Raw genomic sequence first — 24,864 nt, forward strand, 5'->3', positions numbered from 1 at the left:
ATACAGATCTTGGAGAGATGAATGTAATTCTTACTATGATGAATGTTGGTATTTTTGAAACTCACAAACAAGTGTACAAACTGAGGTGTCAGGCATCCTGAACCAACACAAGTTATTTTGCATTGTGCTCATGGCTTTGCTACAGCAGTTCAGAATAGAGTCCAAGAATAATCTGTAAATGGGGAATTCCAGTTTTGGTTTTAAATAGACATTGTAACATTGCAACCAGCATTTGTGTCCAAAAAAACCCCCAATTTGTCAAATAAGGGAGGATTTTTTTTTTTTATTTTTTTTTTTTTAGTCAGAGGTGGCTGGCACGTTGATTTTTACATGTTTATCTGGGCAGCATAAAAAGAAGAAAGAACTTACAGATTTAGAAGGAAAACCCAGTTCACAAGTTAACATATAAAAGAATTGTGGTGCCCAAAGCCAGGGATTTTACAAGTTTTATTAAAGCAAAGATACTGCTTTGTTTAGCTTACATTTAGGGCCTTGAAAAAACACTTTTGAGTGTGTTACAGCAGGAACTACATGGAAAAGGGAAAGACAGAGGGTGGAGTTTGGGGAGAACTGGAATGCAGTACAAACCAAGTGAATGCCTGATCAGGAATATCTGTTGTTTTCTTGAGTCCATACTTTTATTACATTTCACTTTCTGTCTTGGTGCCTTTTGTTTTTCTGTGTCTCATTATACAGAGCTGAGGGGAGAAAAATACATGTTGATCTTGTTTATAGCTTGTTTATTGTATATCTGTGTTTTGTTTCACAGTAAAGTGTGCTGCTACTTCCTTAACTTTATTGTTTTCTATTTCTCAGTCTGTATTTCAAAAAAGAAGCTGCATGTTTTCTCTTCAAAATGAAGAATTACAATAGATTTCATGTATGAAACACCTGCACAGTAGGAAGTGAAACAGAACTTTTTAGCTCTCACTGTTTTATGGCAAGATTTCTGTTGCCTTTCCTTCCTGTAAACAAAAGGAGTCACTTAGAGAATAGGAAATAGGCTGTTTACAGGATATTTTCTGTATGAAAGGAAGGAAAAGTGCCTTTACAGAGATCAGCCTATTGTGTTGGGAATATTGGAAGTTATATGCAGTTAAATTGAGTTTAGTGTTCGGAGCGAAAATAAACGGCAAAATACGTGTAATCACTGTAGTGTTGACCCTGAGAAGCGCTAGGTGCCCCCATTAGTTGCTGAAATGAAAGCAGGAGTTAGGATATGGAGTGCTTTGGTTTGGTCCCTAATCCTATGTGTAACCTGCAATTATTGTAAGAACTTGATCAGGTGTAAGCTACATGTCAAAATAAAAGCTAAGAGCTTATGGAATGTGGCTTTTGTTTAAAAACAAGCACTTTTGATACTTGTACTTTTAATTACTGATTCAAGTTACTTTTGCACATCTGTCTTCCAGCTGGCTGTCTTTGAAATACAGTTGTCTTTGCTAAAAAAAGTCATAATTGGATTTGTCTTGAAAGTAACGGTTTCAAATGTACATGTAGAATGTACATATTTTCAAAGTTCTGCTTCACCTGTGAAATATATTAACTATAATTCTGGTGTGCATCAGGATATCTTATTCTTGCCTGTGTTATAAAATGAATTTCTGTGAATGGCTATTTGATTTTCATTTATCTTTTGTAGCACCAGCAAGAACCTTTATCACCAGTAAGAATTGTGGATTAGGTAATTTAACTCTAAATTCTGTTTAAGCATTGTAGAATAATCTGACTTTCTTGAAACTTCAGTTGTACATATATAAGCTGATAGGACAGACAATAGTTTTGCCAATAAAACTGATCAGGGTAGAGAAAAATATGCATACAATATTACTTGTCATTAGCTGTATCTTTTATCTGCAGTTCTTTTGCTGTAGACACACTTGAAGATAGAAATTTATTGTAGCAGGTTTTGCCATTTCTTTTGCTCCATATATTTAAACTAGTTAATGCTTGAATACTGAGGAAAAGCAATTGTAAACATGGAAATGAAGAAAGTAAAAAATCCTGCTTGCTTAATAGATACCGAACTCCACTTCTGGTTTCAAAAGTGGTACTTAAATACAAAAAGCCTTAACAGCAGTGTTCCCTGGTACAGAAATTTTTTTTTTTTTTTTTCCCTGCATGATGGATGCAGTTCCTCACACAGAAATCCTAATGCCTGGGTATTTCAGTCTAATTTGGCAAATAAGACTGGTGTGTGTGCATGTGTGTATGTAAATGGCAACTGAGAGTGGTCTATCTTCTGGCATGTCTTGGCGAATGGAGTATGTGCCCTGTCTTTGTCCTTACAGAAGAAACAGAATGATTCCTTTGCTGCCTGTGTTTGGTTTTGTGTTCTTCTAGGCCAGAAGTGTCTGTCTGCTTTCTATCTGTATTTTTTAATTCTTTCTTCATTCTAGGTAGAGTGTTACCAAAAGAGCTACTGCAAGTCATGAATGAGACTTTGTCTAGGTGTAGAGGAAAGCATAAGGTTTCTTCGTAAAACTTTGGAGTCTTGAAGAAACAAATGCCCATAGTATCCTACAATCTAGGCCAAATGACTCCAGCAAGGCATTAGTTAGTCTTTGTGGTGCTATATGGAAGTTATTTTGTTGGACTACCTATGATTTTGAACATAATATTTTTTCAAAGTGAATGGGATCTCAGATATAATTACGTTCTTGTCCTGAATATTCTTTAATGAGGAAACTACTAGGTTTATATTTCACATGTAAGACATGGTTTCTTTATACATCTTGCAAAGGTAATAAATCCAGCTTCTTTTTCTATGTATGGAGTTTGAGACAAACTTCTCTCATAGATTTGCTAGGCTTACCTGCCAGAGATTCACTGCTGCTTCTTCCCTCCCATGAAAGTTCTTCTATTTTGCCTCAGATAACCCAACAGAAATATGGCCCCTATACTGCGAGTTGAGCATGTTCAGGGTACATCAGACTTGCTGTGGAGACTGACTGCAGCAAGTTGATATTCTGGACGTACTGAACTTGCTGTGGAGCTTACCACTGCAGTGACCGTCCGTAGAGTGTTTCAGAGCACTAGGAAGCCTGCTTGCCACTGGGCTCTCCTGACGAGGCTGCTGCCCTTATGCCCATTCTTTCTGGAATCAGTTTCTTCTGCATAGCCCAAACTTATAGGGTAGAGGAAGAAAACTGGGCCAGAGAAAATCAGTTGTCTGGTACTGGTATTATTCTCTCTTTCCAATTTTCCTATGATAACAAAGTAGGAATAGAAAATATTAAAAGATTAGACATAAGTAATATCAGAGATTCATGCAAAAAATTCATGTTTTTGTAGTTGAAAATGAGGTGCATTGTATGGCAGGCAACAGTTATGAATGTCTGACCTTTTGCCAAACAGGTGTACTAATAAGGATTGGCCTTCTTACTCTATTTAGGAATTACTTCTTCCTGTGTTTCAGATTATCTTCTTACGTGAACTCTTCTTTGCCTTGTCATTGGCCAAGTTGGCTTCCTCAGTGACATACCTGTAGAAGCAAGGCTCTAGTTTTCAATTCCAGAGGATGTTTGGAACAAGAAAAGACTAACAAACCAGCAAACCAGATGCACGTATTACTTCCTGGAGAATAAAGCAACCCACGTGGGACTCTGGGAATAGTAAAAGATGAGATGTCCAGTTAAAACAGATGTATGATAATCGCCTTAGGCACATAAGTCTTATGATGTCTAATGCTACAAATAAGTTTTAAAGTACATTTAGAGAAAATAGGCATAGTTACTCCTGATTTCTGATTTAGAATTTGTTACTTTATGTGAGTTTAAGGGAACATACATTACTTTGTTTTGGGTATTTTTTCATTTGTGGACCTTCATGACTGTAGGGGTAAGATGTTATGAAGAAAACTCTTAGAATGCTGGTGAAATCATGAATTATTTTTTAAATATATTAAAATATTTTTCTTTTCAATTCTTAAATATTTTTTTCCTGATGCAGTGTTCTGCATAAGAACTTTGGATTAAAAAAAAAAATTAATATGTGGATAAAGCCTAGTGTTTTCCTTTTTGGCTGCCTCAGAAAAGAGCTACATAATCCTCTAAATCCTACTTTACTCTGTGGATCAATTGATTCCACTTTCTTCTCCCATAAACAGGCAATCTGGAAATTGTCTTTGAGACAGAAGTTTTGAAGCTTGCTCTTCTAATGATTTGCAATGTATGAAGACATCTTAAGGGTTTTTTTGTGAGAAAGACAATATTAATAATGATAATGTTTTCACAAAATTATTTATAGAAAATTGAATCCAGTTTCTTTTGGAAAATTGACCAGATTCCATAGCCATTCTAAAAAATTTATTTTCCATTTTTGCGGTTGCTTTCTTCTCGTGTATTTACTTTTCTGGTTCTCCCTCTGTGCTGACTAATGGCTGATGTTTCCTCTTATCCGGATAATATAATTTATGAATCCAGACGCTCCTATTGGAAAATAAGGATGGATTCTGGTTATTCTTATCTGTAACATAGCCTGGACAGGCTTATTGAATATTTTTGTGTGTTTATATCTATATATCTATATATTTGATTTAGTTTATGATTCAATTTCAATTTTACATTGGAATAAATGTCTATCTCACAGTGACACTATGAGTCTATAGGATGGAGTTGTACCTATGTAGAAGTATGTGTATAATTTATGAATTGTGATAATCCTTGTTTTAAATCATTGTCTCCGGTTTGTCAGATTAGACTAAAACACATGCTAGTCTACAATTGGTACAAGGATGTATAGTTTGGCTCCCAGTGATAATCTAGGTGAGAAAACAAATCTGTCCTGCTGGACTTCCTTTCATTCTTCAGCTGTTTGTTTTACCCTATACAAGGATTGTTTAGAATTTGGATACTCTTATTTCTTAGGGGTTTTAGATGTTGTTAGTGTGTTCTCAAGTTCTTCCATGATTCACGAAGAAAAAAGTTAAAATGCTTGTCGCTGGCTTTAGTTTCAGCTTTTACTTGAGTGAGGTTTATGTTTGAAATTTTTCTTCATCAGATGTAATTTTTAGGCTAGGAATGAGATTTTTCTTTTTAATATCCTGATTTTTTTAATTGTGTCTTCTGTTGGCAAACAGATAGTCATCTAATGATGTTGGTCAACACTACTACTGGTATAGTTTAGTTTTGTTTTACCTCACCCATAAAAGCTATACTGGCAAAGTGTTTGCTCAAGCTCTAGGTTGTAACTACACTAGGAGGTTTTTGCTACTGTGAGCATACTGGTAAAAGTAGACTTAAGTGGCTGCCTAGTTTTGGCTAGGCCTAAGATGAGGATGATTGTAAACTGTCCTGCGTTCCATCTGTATGGGCTTTTTGTTTGTTTATGTTACTGCTGTCTATAATACCTAGATTTGCAGTTGACTTAGGATTTTGAGGCTTTGTGTTCTTTTCCATTGTATGCACTATTCTGTAAAATACTCACTAGAATTATTTTTATCCCTATGGTGGTGATTTAGTACAGGAAATAACATCTGTTCCTGCTGTGTGTGTGTTTTCTTTTTCCTTTCTTTCAATATGAATGTAACATTGTGTATTTTCAAGCTAGATTTTACTATCTGAGGTCATGCTAAAATGAACTCCCTTTGAAACTGTGTTAGCACAGATATAAAATAGAAAGCCAAATCACCTTATCGATACATGGTAGTTTTATGTTCTATATCTCTGTATGTTGATCAGACAGACCTACCTAAAGTATTTTTACTTTACATATACTTTTATTTTTCTTCATTCAGAAGTAAATGTAAAAATGTCAAATGTAAAGTTTGCAGCATTAGATACTTTATTAGCTGTAAGTCATCCCACAGATTCTCACAGAATGTTTCTAAACTTTTTGGATGAACTGACTACTATCTTCCTTCGAAACATTTTATGGAACTTCACAAATTTTTCTCATAATTGAAAACATTATTAGACCACTTGCTTTTTATAATATGGTTCTAGGAATAGCTGCAGACACTTTATCATGACCTTTGAAGCAGAGCCATAATGAAACAGTCCGATGGTTCAGTAGCTACTGGTTCATGACCTCTTCCCCTAGCAAAGCTTTTTTTCCAGTTATTGCCAGGAACTTGCAGAGATAACAGCTTTAAATTCTCTGTGGCAACACATACATATGGTATGTGTTACGCTGCTGAATTTTAAAGCCATCGAGTTGTTCTTGATATTTTATTTTCACATATAAATTAGTAGATTCTCATTTTACACAAGTGTTCATTTAAGATTATTGTTTTTACTTATGCCTTAGTAGCATAAGTGGACATGTTCACCTAAAAAGAAAAAAAACCCAAACCTTTCTCATTTGACTTGCAGGTATCTCCATTTTACTGATACCAGAAAAAAAGTGACTCAAGTTGGCATCCTTTATGAATCCTTCTAGCCAAAGGTAAGCATAATTTCTAATGAGTGACAAGTATATTTTTAGTATGTTTGTAGCATTACACTACCTTTTAGATAAAATGGCAGCTGTGCTACTATCTTTCTTGATGTTTGACATCTCACAAACAGAATTTCTTTGGGATATCTAGAGCATTTTAACAAACCCATAAGAGAATTGTTTGTATGGCTCGGCATACAAGTGAAGTTCAGTCTTTTTTTTAAATCTGAACTTGGCAGATTGCCTCTCATTAATATTGAAGCATATGGTACAATGACTTTGAGGCAACGTTTATTATACAGCTGTTATTATATAGAAGGATGATTGCATTCCTTAATCTATTGGATAAGCCAAAAATAAAATAATAATTTTGGTGATTTGGAAATTCTTGGCTTGGTCTTCCCCTGGAAAAGAGCTAATATGACCGGAAATAGACACTAGCATAATACGCTGAAAGAGCGCCCTTTGTAAGGGCTAATTAGGCTGTTTGTAGAAAATCCTGAGCCTACAGTTGCCAAAAATCATGATATCTTGATATTTTCTGCAACAGAAATTAAGAGGTGCAGTCGTCCTCCTATAGCTCCTAACTCTGCAAACTCTTTGATCTAGTCCAACTGGATTGCTTTATAGTTCTAGCATGTGGCTCAGGTTTAGAAATGCTTCATGTTGGCTGAACACAATCTGTCATCTAATGAAGACATGCTCCCTTGCAGCACATTGAAGAAATGAGTAATTTATTGGGGGATGAACACCTTCCTGTCCATGTGTGCGTGCATGTTTATTCTATACACTGAAAATAAAAACTGAATAAAACCTGCTTTTGGGGTTTTATAGATAAATTGTTTACTTTCATGCAACATGCAAACATTTGGGAAGTATTTCACTACAAACTTGAAAAACTTGATTCAAATTCATTCCTTATATTTTCACACCATGGGTTCACCAAGAATACTAAAATCTAGAGAGAAATCTGCCACATGAATAATTCTTCAGTTAATATATCTAGTCATGTGGTCACTGTCAGACATTGTAAATATGTACTGTAACTACTTTTGTTTGAAGAATGGAATATCATATTGATAATGATAAAAAGTAATTGTGTATAGTTGTGAGACTTGAGTAAGAGTTTCAGAATTATGCTTAGTTGCTTGTGGTCCAGATGAAAAACTTCCAGTCTTTTACAAACTGTTGAAGAAAACTAACTTAAAAGAAAAGCAATGATATATATGCAAAATTAGCAATATGGATTTCTCATATTACAAGGTGAGAGAGATAGTAGTGAGAAGGGAGTAGTAGTTGTGGGAGATTTCTCTTGTAGAGAAGAAATAGACTAGCACAGGGCCACAGTATAACTTGTGGCTCATGCAATGTTCCTGGGGCAGTCTAATGTCAAACATGTATCAGAGGTGTGTACCAAAAATTAAAGGTAAGAGGTAATAAATGTTTGTAGATTTAAGGCTACACTTTGGTATAACTCAGGATTTCACAATTTTACAGCTGCTGTAGGAGAAAGTAGGAAAGTAAAATGCTGAAAACTTTTCTTAAAGACAAGCTCTCAAATTGTTCCCACTTTCATGTTAGCACTAAGTTACCCTTCAATGGGTGTCATAGGAAGAAGTGCTGTACTTGTGTTCCTTCTTTCTATGTAATGGGCAGGTTTGGAGGAGGCAGGGGGAAAGTTGAGTCCCTTCTACCTCCCTTCTTTTGAGATTAGTAATATTATGAGGATATGCTGAATCTGAAATCAAATCGGTTAGAAGAAGGTAATCTTCTAAGCTAGGCTGCTAATTTTTGTAGTAGTCACTTTTTCTCTTTTGTCTTTCTCTTTTGCCTTTCTCTTTTGCACAAAGCACAAAAAAAAAGGAATGATATACCTTTATACCTAGGAAAATAGTAAATTCTGAGAAACTAGTCGAATTTAGCTTTTTTTCAGATTATTGTTATAACTGAAATGTTGGGCTTTGTAAGAGTGGATAAATTTTATATAGACAAACTATAAATTATATATGATTGTACATAAATAATATTAAATAAGTTACACTTCATGTTTTTATTGTATTCATTCTAGTCTCTTCATTTCCAGTCTTTTCAAGCACCATACTTCTGCAGTAAATACAGTGCTCCATTACTCTATGTTCTTTTACACAGGAAGAATGTAAAAGATCATTACTGAAGCTGGTTAGAAGCTTCTATTTTATGACAAAAGCTTATTTTGCATGATCCATTTTTTTCTAAAATATTCCTATTTTGGAGCAGGAAAATAAAACTAGAATCTATTCCTTTCTTTCTTTCTTTCTTTCTTTTTTTTTTTAAATGGAACTATCCCAAAATCTTTCACTGTTTGTAAGTTCAACACTAAGCTATGTTTGCCTAGGAGGCAAACTGAACTTGTAAAGTTGTGTTCAAGCATCTAATGTCCATGCTGGTGGCCAGCTTTTCTGACTAGGCTGCATCTGGTGTGAGGCAATAGTTTTCTTTCTGACTGAGCCCAGTATAGTCCTGCAGTTCCCATGACAGACATCTACAGCATAGGTGAGATACCTGACCGGGGAGGCCAGCCAAACGTGGGAGATGGAGCAGAGAGAGGGCAGAATTTCTAACAACAGCTGCTTGTGAAGTACCCATGCCTGTTTAAGATACAGGACAGGGTTGTCCTTCCAGAATATTCCAGGTGTTCCAAATGCAGGCTTGAAGATAATTTCTGCTTTATACTTTATAATACTCTACATGCAATTGCAATTTGTACTTTTTTTTTTTTCCCCGCTGTAGCAGTTTTCTGTCTGTACCATATTGATGGCACCAGTAAAACTTTTAACTTTCATTTCCAACTACATACTGTTTCTAGGAGAAAAAAAAAATTCTGAAAGAAGGATTTATTTTTTACTATTATTTTATTTAAATTTATTATGCATTCAGAGATTTGTATGAAGTAAGATAACCACTTTTGGATTCTGTACAGGTTTGTCAATCTATTCAAAAGATCTTAGATATAGGAGAATCTGAATAATTGACAGTACTTGCCCGTGGTTTGACATGGTTGGCTTATGCTTTGATGCAAGAAAATCGAACTTTCTGTCCAGCCACCTGAGCCCCTCTGCCTTCTGTGTGCTACAGCAGATAAACTAGGTGGATGCTCAATAGCTCAATCATTTATCAGGTTTTAAGTGGCTTCCTTTGCTCAACTTAATAGTTTCTTTCCCCTTCTCATCTAAGACTCCATTTTTCAATGAATGGTCTGTTCTGTAATGTGAAATAAGATCACCAGTCTCCTGTGTTACTGAGCCTGATGAAGCTCTGCTATATTAATCGCAGTGTAGAACATACCTCTGAAAATCTTATCTACTACTTTTCGCATAAACAATGTGTTTTGCTTCAGAAATAGTCAGACTGAGACAATATTGTAACATATTTTGTATTATGTGTTGTCAAGAATATCTGCATTTGAATAATGCTGATTATGTAATAAACAAGAACTTAACACTGGTAAATCTAGTCTAGGTATGATAACCACTTCTAGTATTGCATTTGCTTTATCTTTTGGCTGTATAGTTAGCCAAGGGATAGTAAGTGTTTAAAGAAATCTGGAAGAAGCTGAAAAATATAATTTGTAATTCTCTTTTGCTCTCTTTCGGTGGTTCAAAGTAAGAGTAGTTGTAATATAATAATGCTGCAAAAAGAATGAGGATTTCAGGTGTCTCATCTTGCGCGTGCTGATATATTAATGAGGTACATTCTTTCATAATTTGCAAGGTATGTAACACAAGGAATGTAACACAAGGAATATTGCTGTTTACAGCTGGGAAAAGAAACTTGTGGTTTGCTCATCCATGAACTAAATACACATTAACTTTTGGTTTTTGTTTGCTTGTTTGTTTTTGTTCCATATATCCTGTGAAAATGCTTATGTCAAAATAATTCTCTTGGTATAGCTTACAATTATGGTAGCATTGGTACTGATTAGCAGTTTTGGGAATCCTGGTTTTGAAGTACGTAACCTAGAGTATTTTGTAGACCATAAGAACTTAGTCAGTCTTTTGCTATCGTAAGTACAAGCATAAGAAGATAGGAAGTTATTCCTATTGTAGAAAACTGATAGTGGTTTTGCATCTGAAGACAATTAAGTAGTTAACCATTTATTAAAGAGTGGTAACACTAAAAAGTAAAAAATATTTGAAGTTTGTTTCTGTTTAAGAGGTATTTTAAAAGTGGTTACACAAAACTAAATGTTTGTGAAATGTTTACAATTTCAGCTACTTAAAAAGGAATCTAAATTACTTAAAATAAGTTGTTTAGCTCTTGTGACTGCACAGGCCTACATTATGTCTGTAGATGTACTGTTAAGGCAGAGGAACAGATAATAAAATTAGAGGCTGTAAATCCACATAGAATATGTAAGTGTGAGATTTAAGTGATAAACTTACCCATATTTGCCTAAGTCATCATCTGTTTCCTGGGTGACCTTTTCATTGGGAGCATGTGTCCTAATATATGAAGCGAATATAGAATCAGTAAACCTAAATGCAGCATTTGGTCTTAGTTTTGCATCCAGTGGCGTATTCCCTTTTAATAATAATAAATAAATTTAAAATAAGTCCACTCCACCTTTAGCTACTGATAAACTGAACCACTAGCTACTGAACCACTATTCCTTTCATATTTCTGATAGTTATTGTATAGGGACACAGGTAAGTGGGACAACTTATCCAGTCTTGAAGTTTGGTATTTTGGTAGTATATTTGTGACCTGGGAAAGAACCTGCTTCTAGAGGCTTGTGTATATATGTAAATTAATGAAGAACTAAGCTACTGACAGTTTGTATATGGTGTTGATAGTTATACAGGTGTAGACAGAACATTGTAGTTTGTGCATAAACGTACCATATTTTCAGAAACTAATGCAAAGAAAGAATGTGTAGCAGTAAATTTGATCCAGTGATATATGTAAAGTATAGTGTGATATAACTTTTTCCTGGAAAACATGGCTTGCATTTGGTGCAAAGAAAATTGTTTTCAGAAGCTGAACTGTATTAGGCAAATGACAGAATTGCTGAGGTGGGCAGGCACCTCTTGAGATCACGTAGTCCAACTCTGCTGCTTAAGGATGGTCAGCTAGAGCGGGTTGCTGAGGGCCAAGTCCAGTCAGGTTTTAAATGTCTTCAGGGGTGGAGACTCCACAGCTTCTCTGGGCCACCTGTTCTGTTGTCCGACTCTCGTGTTTTCTTATGTTTAGATGGAGCTTCACATGTTTCAGTTTGTGTTTATTGCCTCTTGTTCTGTCATTGAACACCGATGAGAAGAGTCTGGCTCCTGTTTCGTTGCCCCTGATCAGGCACTGGTGAGACCCCCCCCAGAGCCATCTCTTCTCCAGGCCCAACAGTCCCAGCTCTCAGCCTTTCCTCATGTGAAAAATGCTCCAATCCCTTAATCATTTTAGTGGTGCTTTGCTGGATTTGCTTCAGTAATTCCATGTCTGTCTTGTACTGGGGAACCTAGAATGCAGCATTCCAGATGTGGTGAGGGAATGATGATGGAATTTTAGCTCTAACCAGTAAGTGAAAAATAACTAGCTAGAAATGCAGGTAGGCACATACCGTTTTTGTCAATAGCAGCGTAATATATTCAGTAATTCTGTATGATGTCTGATGTCTCAAATATCCTTTTTCAATCTCCAAATTGTTATCCTTTATTTCCTCAGTGAGAAGAATTAAAATATACTTAGGTATAAATGAAATAGCAAGCTGCTTTATTTTTCAAGGCATGGTGTGCTACGTGCTTCAGTTTTGGAGCAGTACATTGTCATAATAGTTCTTTCATCTGTCACCTGGGTGGAGAGGTCATGGGTAAGGGATCCAATATTTTGTTAAAAAGTTATTAGGTCACATAGTACAAAATACTATTAATGTTATGGGTTGTTTGTTTGGTTTTGTAAAATCATATCAATCTGCAGAGTTGATCTTCCCAGTCTGATTCCCTTCTCACTGTTGTAAATCGGGCAGGACTTACCAGTTGAGGCAGAGGGCTATTTTGGTTCCTAAAGGCAGCGAGCCAAAAAAATACCTGTGCTGTGTTAGATTTCTTTGCACTGTGTTTCACAAAGTCTGTGGTTCTGGGAAGACTTATTAGATTGACCGGATCTGTCCATTCAGCTTACTGAAGCTTGGAAAGTAGTAGGACCCTCTCACCTATTCCAATGCTATATCGCTGTAATAAAGAGGTAACAGTAAGAAGCACTAGTAGACCACTTGTGAAGGCATGCACTATTAGTGAGGTTCACCAAAAATAGAAGTTAAGGTGGATTAACTTGCAAGTTAATAAAACAGAAGAGCTTACTAATTTGTGTTTTGTGCTAGCTGTTTTGGAGAGGGCTTGGGGAAAAAAAGAGGGAGTGTTGGCAGTGGTATAAGCAAAGGAGAGCTAGGATCAGGAGCTGGAGAGTGATGAGTCTTAGTAGGGAAAGGGATGGCTATTTTCAAAAAATTGGGAGAACCTAGTGTAAAACCTTTCCCTAGCTCTCAGCAAATGTGGTATGTATTTTCTCTTTGAGGAAGAGGCTGATGCACCACTGGTGCTAACTAAAAAGATGTAAGAAGAAACAACAAATGCCCTAATAACCAAATAAAAAGAATTGAAAGAAAGTTTTTGGGAGGGAGAGGGGAAAGGATGCACATCATCTTGATCTCTTAATTCATATAATCTATTTCAGTAAAATGAATTGTGTATTGTTCTTTTATACAAAGTGAAGGATTACAATAAATTATCTTAATTGAAGTCCTTTGTTTCTGGCTCATGCAGAAAAAGATCTCTGATGAAATATTTGAAATAATTAAGAATTAACGCAAATACTTTTGAAGATAAACTGAAGAATGGGTCAAAAACATATCCTATGAGCTTGTTTTTACTTGGTACCAGAACTGTGCAGGATGAGTGGGAAGGTTGGAAAAAAGAGCTATGCATTTGCAAAGGAGAGAATTCTCAGAGAAAGTTGGAGAAACAGAACATGTAACAGAATGGGAAAGATGAGAAATGACAAAAAAAACCCCAAAACAAACCAGAAAAAAACCCCAAGAATTTGAAAGTGGTTCAGGGAGAGTGAAAGCCTTTCTGGAATTAAAGCTGGTGAAGGATGTGAAGGGCAAGAAAAAACCTACTACAAGTACATAAGCAGTAGAAGGAATGCTAGGGAAAATGTGAGCCCACTGATGAATGGGGTAGGGGATCTGGTGACAAAGGACACAGAAAAGGCTGAAGTACTCAATATATTTTTCACCTCAGTTTTCACTGGAAAGACTGGCCTTCAAGAATCCTGGAGAGTGTGATGCAAGGAAGATTTACCCTCAATGAAGGAGGATTAAATTAAGGAATATTTAAACAAACTGAGCATAAAGAAGTCTGTGGGACTTGATAGGATGCACCCATGAATGCTGAGGGTGTTGACTGATGTCAGTGTGAGGGCACTCTTGATTTTCCTCAAAAGGTCATGGAAATTTGGAGAGGATCCTGAGGACTGGAGAAAAGCAAATGTCCAGGAAGGATCTGGGAAAGTACAGGCAGATCAGCCTTGCCTGTCTCTGTGAAGGTGGCAGAGCAAGCAATCCTGGAAGGTATTTCCAGATACGTGAAGGAAAAGAATGTGACTAGGAGTAGTGAGCGTGGATTTAAAAAGGAAAAATCCTGCTTAACCCACCTGATAGCCTTCTATGATGAGATGGCTGTCTTGGTGGATGAGGGGAGATGGCCTTGATAAATGGACAGTGAGACTGAAAACCAGCTGAACTGCCAGGCTCAGAGGGCTGTGATCAGCAACACAAAGTTGAGCGGGAGGCCAGTTACTAGTGGTGTACCCTAGGGGCTGATACTGCGTTCAGTACTGTTTAATGTCTTCGTTAGCGATCCAGATGATGGGACTACGTGCATCCTCAGCAAGTTTGCTGATGATAAAAAACTGGGGAGTGTGTGATATCCCAGATGGTTGGGCTGCCATCCAGAGGGACCTCGACAGGCTGGAGAAGTGGGCAGAGAGGAACCTCCCTAGTTCAACAAAGAAGAATGCCAAGTCCTGCAGCTGGAGAGAAATAACTCTATGAACCAGTATGTACTGGAGGTCAACCATCTGGAAAGCAGCACTGCAGACAAGGACCTGGAGATTTGGGTGGACAGCAAGTTGAACATGAAGCCAGCAATGTGTCCTTGTGGTGAGGAAGGCTAATGGTGTTCTAGGCTGTATGAGGAAGAGTGTTGCCAGCAGGTTGAGAGGGGTGGTCCTACCCCTCAGTGCTGGTGAGGCCACACCTGGAATACTGTGTCTAGTTCTGGGTTTCTCGGTACAAGAGAGATGTAGACATGCTGGAGAGCATCCAGTGCAGGCCACAAAGAAGGTTAAGGGAGGGGAGCATCTCTCATATGGGGAAAGGCTGAGTGAGCTGGGACTGTTTGGCCTACAGAAGGCTCAGGGGCATCTCATCAATGTATAAGTTCTTGAAGGGAGGCTGTAAAGAGTATGGAACCAGGCTCTTTTCAGTGGTGCCCAGTGACAGGACAAGAGGCAGTGGGCATAAATTGAAATACATGAAATTCCATCTGAACATAAGAAAAGACTTCTACTGTAAGGGTGGTTGGGTACTGGAACAGGCTTCCAGGAGAGGTTGTGGATTCTCTGTCCCTGAAGATACTTAAAACCTGACCGGGCATGGCCATGAGCAGCCAGTCTATCTGATCCAGCTTGAGCAGGGGGGTTGGGCTAGATAATCTCCAGCGGTCCCTTCCAACCTCAACTATGCAGTGATTCTGTGCAATTCTGAGAAAATTTATAGGAAAAGGGGAGAAACTGATGAGTGCTTTCCAAGCAGAAAAAAGCTAGAACATATTGATAAATTCCATGAATTAAAAAGCTTAAGTTAAGGTCACTTGCAGCGCTTTCTTAATCAAGTTGTAGGGAAGGTGCTCAGGTCATTTATTCCTTGGTTAGTGAGCTTAGGTAGCAGGGTAATAGACATAAGAATTGTTTTTCAGGTGCAGTTCGTTACAGGGGAAAGATTTAATGAGGTTTTGGAAGCATTTTTCAGGGTCAAAATGGATTGTCTAAAAGAACTATCAGTGCTTTGAATTTTGTGAAACTGGCTATGCCGTAATATTTTTACCCTGTCTATGGAATGTCTAAGTGTTTGTTTTCAGTAAATTTTAGTCTTAAAATATCGATAATATGATACAGGCGACCTCTTGTTATATTTGGTCTTCTCTTGGTAGCCTGTCACATCCACTCCTATCTAAAAAATGCAGACAGCTTAAAATAATCTCTTGCAGGCTGACCTGGTCTGGTTATTAACCCAGCACACTCGGAGCCCTGTCTATTTCCAAAGATGGGTGGGGGGAGAGGAGGGGGCAGGAGGAGAGGAAGGATCTAGTTTCAAAAATAGAAATCTCACAAGTACTCTATTTATCTTTGTTAGTCCTCTGAAAAGTTATTCATTTGCTATGAACCATACTTCATAGTTCTTACCTGTTAGACTTTTTGCAGTTTTTTCTTTGTCTTGCCGTCTCACTGTTGTCATTTAGCCTGGTAAACTAAATTGCTGCCTTGTCAAATTCCTTCTTATGAATGGAGTGTGTACTCTGTTATGCCTGGGAGAGGCAGGGAAGGAAGAATACAAAATTTTCCCAGATCCTCCACTTCATCTACTGTCTGCTTGTATACGGTTTTTGTATTTCATCTAATTGCAAATGGGAGAAAGTGCTATGGATGGAAAGGAATCATACTTAAAAAAAAATAAACAGGAAGATTTACTCCTTGAAATTTCTTGAGATTTCTCTGTCATCTTTAATACCAGTGACATGAACTGCTCTGCACAGCTTCAGGAAGGGCAGGGCTACATGCCAGCAAATGCTGAGGATCAAAGTCCACTGCAGCAACAAAGTTTTCTCAAAAATATAAACTAAATTTGTAAACATTTTTTGAAGTCGTTATTTCTGAGAGGGGCAGGAACACATACTTCCATTTCATGTACTTTTTATTAAGCATATAAACTGACTGTCTCCTTAGAAGAAAGGAGGAGTTAGCCATTTCTGTATGTGACATCCTTTCGTCATTTGTCTCTTGGAGATTGTAGAAAAGTGATCTTCATTATTGTTAAAGATGATAATGGCTAATTATGTTCGGGTGACTGACAGATTAGATAGACTGTCTATTTCTACTTTGCCTTTATTTTTCAGTTGCCTCCAAAGCACCATTCACAGATACTTACTTAATTTCTCTTACTTGGTCATAAATGTTCCTCTCATATTGTGTTTAGAAGCCCAGATACAAAGAATGCAACTTTGATTTTTTACTGTTTTCTCTTTTCCTAAAGTAGGTTTTATTTTATTTTTTTTAAGAAGAGAACATTTATAAATATCTTCCTGCTCATTTTAAAATTTAGAATACATCTGTAAATAGATTTCATTGTTTTTTCCTGTTTTGTTCTCTTTGGCAAGCTTTTTTTTTGAATTTTGAAGGTCAGAGTGGGCTACAGGTTTAATTCAAAACTGTTTTCTAAGAAGCAGATAAACTGATGTCATAGTCTAGCCCTTTTGCTTTACATATGCTAATTATTAGATTACATTTGGCAGTTGGTAGCTTTGCCTGAGGAGGAGGAAGAGTGTGGATTATATGACAGCTGCATGCATTTCAGCTAACTTGGTCTCCAGGGCAGCCAGCATTTACGGTACTTTTAGATTTAGCAAGGTAGTCTTGGGTCTTTCTTACTTTGCATTTGATATAGTTTGACTTGGAAACAGTGTTCTTAAACTACATGACAGAAATAAGTGTTTGAAATACTTTTTCTTGAACAGGTTAGTATATGCAACCATGATAGATTTTCAGTTACTGAAGTGTGGTGTTACTGGATGACGTTGAAAGGAAACTTGTTCTGTCATAGGATTATTACCACTATAATGAGTTGTTGGGATTGACATTTTGTATCAAGGTAATAAAGTGATGTAGCTAAAAGACTTAAAAGTAAGGCTGTTTTTTAATTTAAGCTTTCTTTTTTTCTTTTATTTTTTTGGGGGGTTAGCAGAGTGTCTCTTCAAAGAAGTAACTGTGAAAATATAAAAATTGACAGACTGCGTACTGAAATTATGTTGTAGTTGACAAGTGTCTTTTATGAAATAAGATTATTTTGTCTTGAACCTCCATGTTTATATTCCTGTTGCCCTTGTATTTTTTTTTTTGTTATAAGCTCACACAGAAAACTAAAATAGAATTCTCCATTGTGTTAGGTGTTTGTGGCTTACTATGAGGTGTCGCGTGCATGGCTTCTAGAACTATATACTGAAGTAATTATTTCATTGTTAGAAGCTTCAGGTTTCCTGGTTTGACAAAAGTGAACTAAAGCACAATTTGAAACCAGATATATTCATGACAGAGGAACAACATGATAGTTACCAGTGGAACAGCTGCAAGTCTACAGAAAGTATAGGGCCTAGTGAAGTTATACCTGTGACTGTATTTCTGAAACAAAAATGGAAAACTTAATATTTTGGTGCTGCTATGATGCAGGGTGTGTGTATATACAGATATAGATATATACCTTTTGCAGAGATATAGTTTGTTAGTTTCTAAATTTTTGAAGTCATCCTCCAGAAAATTTAAAATCTTCAAGGAGATTAAAACTTTAAAGTTAGTTTTAAAATGAGAATGAATAAAGGTAAATATTTTAGTAGATCTTGTAGAAACATAATCAAACAAATATTCTGGATAGACATAAGGTGTTTTGTTCAGGGTCACATGAGGTATAGACCTTTGTGTAGAGCATTATTAGAAATAATGGTATCTTGGAGTATTGGGATAAAACGAGAGTTCCATCCCAGTAAAACCCCCGTAATATCTTGTCTATCTTCTTTGTGAATATCCAGCTGATGTGGATGAGGTAGTATTAATGCATCACTCATCTGATTGATTTAAAATTAGGGTTTTTTAATCTATTACTTTGGTGCTGAGTGAAATATGAATAAATCTTAACTAAACTGAATTTCTTTTTATTTCTTTTGCCAGAAAAATCAATCCCTCATACTAACCCTCCCCCAGTGTTGGCCATAAGCTCACTGGATGGGTGGTGGGCTGGTGACAGGGTGTATTCCATAGGAACATGCATTCTACTGTGTGCCCCTCATTGCTCACATGTTCCCTTTTCTGGAGCTTTCTCATACTCTTTCCTTCTCTTTGTTTCACCCACTAATGCAATACTCTCCCCTGTCTTTTATCCCTTCCCTAAAATAATAAAATAATTGTCCAACAGCTTCTTTCCTTTTGCTTTAATTAAACCACAAGATTATGTGCATGTGATCCACACAGTTGCAAAAGAGAAGTGAACTGAGCTTGGTTGGCACGTGCAAACTTCCTGGCCCTACTGGTGCATACATTTATATCTGGTATGTATTTTAGGCATATGTGTTCACATGCTTCCTAACCTGAGGGATCAAGCAATCCAATCTTGCTCAGGCCGTGGGTAGAAGAAAGACTGCAGAACTGATTTGTTTTGGATGTTGTATAGACTTAGAGGTTGAGAGAAACACTGGTAAGGAAATTATAATTTTAGTTAGAATTAATTGGTAGTGCTTAATTTAATTGTCTAGTCATAGTAAAAATTATTTTCTCTAGCAGCTCACTTTATAGTTAATTTACTTTCTTCTTTCTCTTTTTCCCTTCTCCCAACTCCATGCCTGGACTGTTAACATGTAACTTAAGTTTTCTAACTGACACATGATGATGATTTTTTTTTTTTTAATTGCTCTTACTGACTTCTGAGTGTTAGTGTTGACTAGAATATACTTACTGTCTCCTTTCAACCCCTGATAACCATGCTGATTTGCATGCAGGCAGTAGCCCCATTATTTTCATTGAAGTGTTATCACCTTGATGCTTTGTCCTTTTTACATGGTACGTTTCCCTTAAGTATTCAGCCCTGCAACTGCCCAACTATGTTGGGCATACTGCTCAGTGAAGATTTTACTAAAATAGTTTTTTGACTTAGAATTTCTTCTCTAGTTAGCAGAAGTAGAGCTAAGCACAGTGTAAACATATTTCTCTACTTATGTTTAAATTACAGAATGGTGTAAAATGACCTTGTTTCATATCATGGAAGGAGGCCTTACTGGTATCCCATACCTGCTATGAGGGCTATCTGTATGATGGATTGGGGCTGGGTGGTTTTTGTTTCAGCACTTTCAGTTCTTGTGCTTTCTTAGAAAAAATGCCCTTACAAAGGCAGGATAGAAGTGTCTGTATGTATTTTATGGACGAATCTTTGCAGCGTATCATTCACACTTAATTTATTCCGTAACACGCATGCTACATTCTTTATTAAATTGTTATGAAATCTACTTATTAATTGAATCAGACGACATCTGTTTTTGATACTGATTCATGTTTAAAAAATCTTTCAGTTGACCACATATGTGGTCTGTCAAGTGGTATTCATTCCTTCTTCGGAAGCAAACATTCCCAGAAAAGTACTGCCTACATGTCCATTGCCCAGACTCAAGATCTACTTCCGTTGTCTTGCCCACAGTTATTAGATGTTGATGATAGCTGGAACTGGGAATAATTTTTTTTTTTTCCTGTTACATGAATATTTTGGTTTCTAAGTGTTTCTGTATTTGGTGAGGACGAAGCAGAGATCTGCATACTTTCCTCTAGATGCATCTTCACTTCAGAGTAGCCAGTTGCTCGGTAGTTTTAGTATTTCACTGGAGTGTTGACTCTTGAGGTTCTGTTTTGTAGACTTGTTGCAATAAGATTTTATTTACTTCCCTGTATTAAACAGAGAAGTGAGAGCTTACTTCTTACTGGAATCTGAGTAATATTGCAAGATAGCAGGAATACATAGGTATAAATGTAGCTTAGAAAACAAGCTGTATATTGGACAGACTGGACTCATTTTTTTTAATTAATAAAATAACTTTTTTCTACCCCCCCCCCCAAAAAAACAAGTAAACACGTGCAAAAATCACCAACGAAAACCAAACTCAAATTCAGTTCCTTCTCAGAGTGTTTCAGAGTAGGAAGATGTTTCCTGTGTTGTACTGTGTAGCTGCTCTGGATAATTTTTTCTGTATTTGTACTTCAGTTCTGCAGTTTTCCACAAAGCTGCTTTTCTCCAGTAGACTCAGAATTTTTATGTTAATGTGTACTCTTTCCTCAGTCGCTTCACACTGTCACTGGGGTTCTATAGAGTTCAATGGAAATAATGCCTGTCTTGTTTTAGCTTAAGCACAATATACTACTATAGTAGTTTTACCCAACTTTTTTTTACGTGCAAAGCAGTTTGCATGGTGTATTGAATTCTCTCTCATTCTAATGTAGAGTCATTGTGTGTGTAGGAGCAATTAATTGTGTATCAGTAAATTGCATTCAATTTTTGTGCGTTTGTTTAATAATGTGCATTTTTCTAACTTAGTTACAAGTGTTGTTGCTGATGCCTGCTTTAAAAATTAGGTATATTAAAATTTATTAAAAATTAAAAGAGATTCAACAAAAACTCATTCAAGTTATACCTTGTTTGAGCACCAAATATGAAAAGAACTGTTGCATTAAGATGACCTTTGCAGCTTTTAATTGCTTTTGTCTTAACTAGAAAGTCAGTTCTAATAATGCTTTAAAACAATATTAAACTACTGATGCATTTTTAAGAAGTTAACTAACTTATTCTAGTTTCTGAAGTAGTTGGGAGGGAATTAGATGGACTCATTGCTTTACCTCCAGATGAGTTGGCAGGTATGTCTGACAAAGCACGTGGCCTTATGGCAGCCGTAATGTTTGCTTGTACAGACTTGCGACAAAATTATGTTCTTGCGGAAAACACAGCAGTAAAGAACTATTCCCTTCTAAAATTTCCCTTGAGTGGTTCCTGTGTACAACAACAAGGTTACCTCTTGGGTGCAGTTGGTGCTAGACTGAGTCCATTCAAATAGGAGAGACACTTTCATCTGAAATTGGCGAAGGGGGGAGTCAAACACAGCAAATGGGGAAGGGTCGGTGTTCTACCTGAGAAATGTGACTATAGATTTGCTTTTAATTTTCTGCTAAGACTAAAAAATTGGTCTGCAGCCTCTTGCTATGACTAATTCTGTTAGTTCTGTTCAGCTAGCATTTGTTGGAAGGAATAGTATTTGGCTTAGTTTCAGATATTTTAGGACTTCCACATTGATTATTAGAATGGAAGAACTGATTGACTCATGAGTTGATAGGCCTTTATTTCTTTCATGAAGAGTTTTATTAGTAAGCATAGAGAGAGCCCCACTTTCATTTAATCAGTGGAAGAATTGTTTTGACTAGAACACTAAGTCTAGTCTTTATTATTAAACGGTATTTTTGAAGTGTCTTAGCAAGCAAAAACTAATTCCAGTTAACACATTACTCCTTTTATGAAATGCATGTTTCCAGGAAGATGTGGCAAAATAACATAGCATTCCCATTTCATCTTCAAGATGAGCTCTTGCATTCATAAAGTACTTTGATCAAAAACAATTATTTCAGTTATTCTCTTGATACAGGTATTATAATTTTTTTTTCCTTCATACATGTTCCATTTGTTCAAATTATTTTGTGGCTTCGATATGCATCTTTGAAGTTTTTACATAGTAATCTCAGTGTTCAAACTCAAAGATTAATTGAACACTTTCAAGTAGCTTTAATCAGTTCTGAAGTATTTAATTATTATTATTTTTTTAAAAGCAAAGGCTAAATATTTGTTACATTTCCTCTAAAATTAATAGCTGAAAAGTGAAATAGATTTAAAAAAATAATTCTAGTTTAAAAAAAAAATGTATGATATAGCAACACAGGGCTACTATACATTCTGTTTTCCATATCAATGTCTCATTTTATCTTTACTAAAAATGTGTAATTTGTGATCTTTAAGATCTTATTTGTGTTTACTTATTTTCTCACTAGGCTTGTCAGTTTTTGTAATTCAAGGAGGGCTGCTGACAGTGGTCTCTGAGGGGCTTTGATCCTTGGAATTCTCTCTAAGCTACTGTTTGAAGTAGATCATTTGCTGACTTTAAGGACTCATTGAAGTACATATTTGTTTTGCCTTAGTTTTGACAGGAGATGGATGGATGGATTATCACCTAAGCGTAATGCATGGTATTAACTGTTGAGCATAGCTACAGACCCTTCTCATTCAAAGGAAAATAAACAACATTTAAATAATCATACAGCATAGTGGACATTTTAAGAAGTCCCATAGCTTCCTTACTCTCCTGGAAAGAAGGATAAAGGAAGGTAAGGTAACTGATGCTAGTAATGTTGTACAGTGTCTCATCTGACTGTCTTGGTTACCACAGAGATGTGTCTTGGTAGAATAGAAAGGACTGATGAATGATACTTTAGGAAGATATTAATAAGAAAGAAAAAATATCAAGGTAAATGAAGCGGCAGTAGAGGAGCAGTAGTGACATCAAAGAGGACAAACCATTCAGTGAGGAAATGAATAATAAAACTGCAGAATGAAATAGAACTCGAACTGAATATTTCTAGGTAAGAAGGCTAAACCAAAGAGACGTGCTTTTAAAGTCAGCTGAACTTAAATGCTATGTTGGAAGGCTGCTCTTTTGACAGGGTAGTAGACCTTGGAAAGGACAAGGAAAAGTGTATTTATAGAAGAGGAAGAAATGGGCTTGGGGGAAGACAATGGTGTAGGATGTTTCTTTTGATTTCAGGATGTTAGAGGAGGCTGAACTTGCCAAGACCAGATAGATCACTTCTTGATAACGGATCATTTTGAACAAGGAGTTGCATTAATTGTGAGTTTTCCAGGATGGTTTTAGGCACCAGTGGGCAGAAACCAATTCATTTGGGTGGAAAACAGAAAGAAGATAGCGTGGACATGTGGGAGCTTTTGGCTGGTGATTAGCAAAGCTGCTAGCTTTTGCCATCTCTGTAATTGCCTGCCAATTAAATAAATGGTTGATGACAACCATTACCATCCTAACTTTGGTGGGCATCTTAATTTACCTTATTGGCCTGTTTATGTTCTGAATAGCTATGCCTAAGTAACTGTTATTTGTGAACACTCTCATTCCAGACTGAAGGGTGTCGTGCTACTAACACACGTAAACTATCTGACTATCTGTCTTGTGTTCCTTGAAAGGAGGATGATTTAAGTATGGACTGAGAAGGAAAATGTTGCGTGAATTGGATATTATTTGGTGAATACATGGTTCCTATTTTATGGAAATAGAGAAAAGAGGAAGTGAAGAAGCACACAGCATCCTCAATGTCAGATAAAAATGGGAGACTGAAAGACTCCTGCATTAGAAGGAAAACACTGGAATAAATATGGATGGGAGGAGCTACATCATGAGAGGCAAAGAATTCCAGGTGTAGGCAGCAAACATGGCATGCAGATGCACACCGTCACTTCTATGGAAAGTTAACAAATCCTTAGAATGGAAGGAAAACGGTATATATGCTATTTGTTTTGTAAATATAAATTTGCATAATGAAATCTTCCTAGTGAAGTGTGGACAACCCAGTTAGTTAAATGATGTGATGAAAGGCTGCTATATGCTGAAACAGCAGTTCGTGAGACTTTGGCACTGTTTTTTTCCCTCAAGACTTGGCATTTTGGATAGAAAATATGAGCAGATTCCTGAATAAGAATAATAAGAAAAATAAGACTGAAACTGTGCAACCTTCTTCTAAGCAGAATGACATGGTTCCTTAAAACATAGTTTTAGCGGGTGCCCCCCACACCCCCATTCTCAGAGCAGTCTGCTACAATTTACTAATTTAAATTTGTGTCACCGCCAATGCAGACATCATGTAATCAAGCCTTCTGAAGTGCAAGTAGCCTTTTAATTTTTCTAAATACAGCTTTAGATGGTTACTTAGCAAGTTTGCACCCCTCTGTTTTGACCCAGATTGCTGACTAAGCTTGTTATTTTAACATAGTTCTCTAGCTAAGGGCGGGGTGGGGGAGGAAGCCTTGCTTCATGTAAAGTCAAAACTGTTGACCAGAAATTTAGTCTGCATTTTCAGAAAACTGTTTATCCTCTAGGAAGAAGAGGTGGTTTTCCTCTTAGATACCGTAGTCTTAAAAATATTCTAGAGTCTATAAAATCTCTGCTTAGTTCAACTTAAGCCTATAAAACAGTGTTTAGGGTAGTTAAAGAACAAGATGAGAGGGAATTTGTGAATATATTTAACTTTAAAGATGGTACTAAAATTTACATATGCTTTTTTTTTCAAAATCATTGTTAACATAGACATACAGACTAATGAGAGTTTGATGCATTTGTATGCAAAAGTATTTTTTCTTACTTATGCACACACTGTAGTGTGAGTGTCCGTATTGAGGAATGCAGGCTTGAACATACACAAAAAATTTGCTCCTGTACAGTTCAGCTGGAAGAAATTCAAACAACTGAACTATACACTTGCATAGAAAGATAAGCATTTATTAAAATTCTGGATATCTTTGGGGTTGGGTTGGTTTGTTCTGTTTGG

The 24,864-nt window shown here is 36.5% G+C and overlaps 1 protein-coding gene across 3 annotated transcripts in view; it reads left to right on the plus strand.

Annotated features, from left to right (window-relative positions):
• SIPA1L2 (signal induced proliferation associated 1 like 2) overlaps window positions 1-24,864 on the plus strand; it is a 150,338-nt gene that overhangs the window by 23,787 nt on the left and 101,687 nt on the right. For all 3 annotated transcript variants that reach the window (XM_075043279.1, XM_075043280.1, XM_075043281.1), the window contains exon 2: window positions 6,315-6,387. The gene's annotated coding sequence lies outside the window, so the exon portion shown is untranslated. The remainder of the gene's footprint in view (window positions 1-6,314; window positions 6,388-24,864) is intronic.

The sequence above is a fragment of the Buteo buteo genome, chromosome 12 (assembly GCF_964188355.1).
Source record: "Buteo buteo chromosome 12, bButBut1.hap1.1, whole genome shotgun sequence".
Taxonomy (NCBI): Eukaryota; Metazoa; Chordata; class Aves; order Accipitriformes; family Accipitridae; genus Buteo; species Buteo buteo.